We start from the raw sequence: 4,596 nt of genomic DNA on the forward strand, positions 1-4,596 counted from the left end.
AGCTCCGGCCTACGCATCCTCTACGTAGGGGACCGATGCAAATAAGTGAATGATCCAGCAAAACAAAAAAATAAAAATAAAAAATAAAATAAAGCAAAAAGGCAACTCCGGTATAGGTGACCCTCACAAAGTCATTTAAACCAAAGAATTGTAAAAATTTGCTACAAAAACAAAAAGAAAAAGAAAAACTTACCCACTGTTAGTTGGTTCAGAGGTATCTGGCACTGAACTCGGTAGGGCGGATTACGATCCGATCCCCCACAACTACAGTTGGGTCCAATAAAAGGGTTTACACATATTTATGTGCCAGAAACCCCATGCTCAGATCATAATCACTAACAGGTCACTCTACTATGAAGCATGTACGGATAACGGGCTTAATGTGATTGTGCCTGAATGAAAAGGACACAAAAAGAGATGAAGAGGCAGGCCTAGGTATTGTGGGATGATATGGGTTGGTTAATATAGGAATGAAGTTTATGTCCATATTTGCGGATTAGTGTCATCATGATACCCTTAGTTCACTCAGTTAGTACCTATCACTGCATCCCGACTTGAACTTAGAATTTTTACCTGAAGCACTCGTTTACACAAAATTTTCTTTTATGAGCTTTTTAATGTTTTGCTTGAGGACAAGCAAAGGTTTAAGTGTGGGAAAGTTTGATAACACTGAAATTTACCGTATTTTCGACTCCGATTTCACATGCATTCTAGTTGTTTTATTGTTATTTTGTTGTGTTATTGCTATGTTTTCCTTTGTTTTCAAGTTTTTACTTTAATCGGAGCCCCGATCGAGAAAAGGAGTGAAAAAGAGCTAAAAACCCTAAATTTTAGCATTTTGTACTTGTGGCCTACCCCATGGCTGGCGCCATAGACCCTGCCATGACGTGTCTAAGCTCAACTTCCCTCAACTGCCACGTTCCCCACTACTTCCACTAAGGCACCTCAGATTGGCCTTGTGGCGGGCGCCACAAGAGGAAAAGTTTTCCCTCCCATTTTCAAGTTGAAGGGCATCCTTGTCATTTCCATCTTTTTACTTGCTTATAAATAGAAACTCGAAATCAGTTTTACAATCATCCAAACATAGAGCAGAGGCAAACTCAGAGAAACTTTGTTTCACTTAGGCATATATTAAGTATTTTAAAGTGGTAATCACTTCGCATTGGAGTGTTACCACAATTGTGTAATCAAGTCTGTGATAGAGTATGTAATCGAGTTTGGAGCACTTTGGAAGGAAGTTAATCCTGCCGCCATTTTCATTTCCGCTTTGCAATTCATTCAACCCTCCGATTGGAGCAGGTTTTTATTACTTGTCTTTATCTTATTTATTTTCTCACACTCGCTTTACTTTCGTTTATTTCCTCGCACTCGCTTTAAATTATTTATTTCCTCTCACTCGCTTTACTTTTATTTATTTCTCGCACTCGCTTTACTTTATTTATTTTCCTCGCACTCGCTTTAAATTATTTATTTCCTCGCACTCGCACTACTTTTATTTACTTTCCGCACTCGCACTACTTTTATTTACTTTCCACATTCGCACTACTTTTATTTAAATTAATGCACTTTTACTTTACCATGTCTAACTAAATTTATAAGGTTAGAATGTAAGGATAGTAATTGAACCGATAATCCGTACAATTGTTCGTAGAAGCACTTAAGGGCTATTTTAACTTTCAACTTAAGTTTTCCCGCACTTCAATTCCGTTGGGTAAGATCGAAAGCCGTCCAACGTCTATCTAAACTTATTTGTTTTTAACTATTTCAAAAACAGCGAAAGCGCTTTGTTTAGTTCATTAGGAGATTTTAACTTAAGAAGAAAAGAGATTTTAAAACTATATTCGGACGCGTTTATAAGTTTAGAGTCTGGTTCGTGAGAACCTCTTTTGGTTAAGAAATCCAGGTTATAATACTTTTCAACATAGTCAAGATACTATATTTCTTAAAAATAGGTTTACTACTCTAACGCAATGCACGCCTTTTTATAAGTGACAATAAGAGGGTTTGATTAGGGAGTACAACTCGGTTCTGAATACGCGAAAGCGACAGTTCCTGTTATATTAGTTCTTTTCAAAGTAGGAAACATTGCCCATAAGTAATTCTATTAGCAAGTACTTGGATTATTAATTGATTACGTGAATTACATTCGACCCTGCCTTTATTAATTAATCTTTATTCAACACTTTACTTTTCATTGCACACTCCAAAAAACACCTATTTTGATTGCCTTTGATAAACACCATAACGACAGATAACGATAGATTGACACTTGGTCTCTGTGGATTTGACAATCTTTTATATTACTCTGACGTGTTCGTATACTTGCGAAACACCGCATCAAGTTTTTGGCGCCGTTGTCGGAGACCAATTTCGTCAAATTTCATTTTCCTGTTGTTATATCGTTTAGACTTAGGCTATTTCCCGCCGGTCAATGCGAAGAACTCGCAACACCAGAAGTTTAAGCTTAGTATACCCTCTGGCGGAACCTGAACGTTACGCTCGCGCACGTTTATTCTTTCATAGAATTAAGAGAGCAATGGCCGAAGATCAAAACCAAAGACCTCTTAAGGATTTCGCTCAACCATCAAATGAAGAACCTAGTTCTAGTATAGTAAACCCAACCATCCCAGCTAATAATTTTGAACTTAAACCATCCCTGTTGCAACTAGTGCAACAGAGACAATTCGCAGGTCTCGCTACTGAGACCCCAAACAACCATTTAAAAATATTTCTTCAATTAGCAGACACTTTTAAAACCAATGGAGCTTCTCCTGAGGCAATACGTTTAAGATTATTCCCTTTATCCCTCAAAGATAAAGCCCTATCATGGTTAGATTCCCTTCCACCCAATTCCATTACGACTTGGGATAACCTTAGAAGAGTATTTCTTGCTAGATATTTTCCCCCGAGTAAGACCTCCGTTCTTCGAAACCATATAACTAGATTTACCCAAAACCAAGGAGAATCGTTGTTCGAAGCTTGGGAGAGATATAAAGAGTTGTTACGAGCATGCCCACATAATGGTTTAGAAAATTGGTTAATCATTCAAACCTTCTATAATGGACTTCACTATAACACGAAGATGACCATCGACGCTGCCGCAGGCGGTGCGCTGATGAACAAACCTTATCCTGAAGCTAGTGCCCTCATCGAAGATATGGCTCAAAACCATCAATCATGGGAAGTCGAACGAGCGACAGTAGAGAAGAGGGAAGCCCAAGGAGGAGTGCATGAACTAAGCTCTATAGACATGATGCAAGCTAAAATGGACGCATTAGCCCTTAAGGTCGAGCATATGTGCATAAACCCGAATACTGTAACCTCAGTTTCGTCGGATTGTGAGATATGTGGAACCAAAGGACACCGATATGCAGAATGCAGTCTATTAAACGAAACCCATTCTGAGCAAGTGAACTACACCCAAGGGAACCCATACTCGAATACCTATGACCCTGGATGGAGGAATCACCCGAACTTTTGTAGAACAAAGTCTTGTTAGGATGCAGTTACTTGCCAAATCCCTAATTTTTGCCTAGATTGCCCCAGAGTGAGGTATTCAATCTAGCGGGATATATATTTATCATTTTTGCATGTCTCTAACTTTTGCCTGGACCGCCCTTTCGGGTTTTCAATCCACCGAGACGCTCATTTTTTTCTAAGCCGTCCTTTCGGGTTTTCAACTTAGCGAGTTATTCTATTTTTATTTTTAGGCGAAGTATTTCTTTATTGCATCTGAATTCACAGGACGAGTGAAATCCTCCCCATCCATAGTTGTAAGCAACAAAGCACCGCCTGAAAAGGCTCTCTTAACAACGTATGGACCTTCATAATTTGGAGTCCACTTGCCCCTGGAATCGGGCGCGAAAGACAAGACTTTCTTGAGCACGAGGTCACCTTCTCTGAACACGCAAGGCTTGACCTTCTTATCAAAGGCTTTCTTCATCCTCTGCTGATACAACTGACCATGGCACATGGCAGTTAATCTCTTCTCTTCAATCAAATTCAGTTGGTCATAATGACTCTGAACCCATTCAGCCTCAGCCAACTTGGCTTCCATCAAGGCTCTCATTAATGGGATCTCAACCTCTACTAGGAGCACATCCTTCATGCCATATACAAGCGAGAAAGGGGTTGCCCCTGTTGAAGTGCGGACGGATGTACGATAGCCATGCAAAGCAAATGGCAGCATCTCATGTCAATCTTTGTACGTAACGACCATCTTCTGAATAATTTTCTTGATGTTCTTGTTAGCAGCTTCAACAACCCCATTCATCTTGGGTCTATAGGGAGAAGAATTATGATGTGCAATCTTGAACTTGCTACACAGCTCTTTCATCATCTTGTTGTTCAAGTTAGATCCATTATCAGTAATGATCTTGTTTGGCACACCATATCGGCATATGAGGTTGTTCTTGATAAACTTCACAACCACCTGCCTGGTCACATTTGCATACGATGCCCGCTTCAACCCACTTGGTGAAGTAATCGATGGCTACGAGAATAAAACGGTGACCGTTCGACGCCTTAGGTTCAATCATGCCAATCATGTCAATTCCCCACATGGAGAAAGGCCATGGTGAGGAAATAACATTCAGA

At 39.8% G+C, this 4,596-nt stretch overlaps 1 non-coding gene across 1 annotated transcript; it reads right to left on the reverse strand.

The window, feature by feature from the left end:
• Positions 1-2,920: 2,920 nt before the first annotated feature.
• LOC127098987 (small nucleolar RNA R71) lies at positions 2,921-3,027 on the reverse strand. Its single transcript, XR_007793663.1, has one exon. It is a non-coding gene; the product is annotated as a small nucleolar RNA R71 (small nucleolar RNA).
• Between the last annotated feature and the right edge of the window lie 1,569 nt (positions 3,028-4,596).

This window comes from Lathyrus oleraceus, chromosome 6, assembly GCF_024323335.1.
Source record: "Lathyrus oleraceus cultivar Zhongwan6 chromosome 6, CAAS_Psat_ZW6_1.0, whole genome shotgun sequence".
NCBI lineage: Eukaryota > Viridiplantae > Streptophyta > Magnoliopsida > Fabales > Fabaceae > Lathyrus > Lathyrus oleraceus.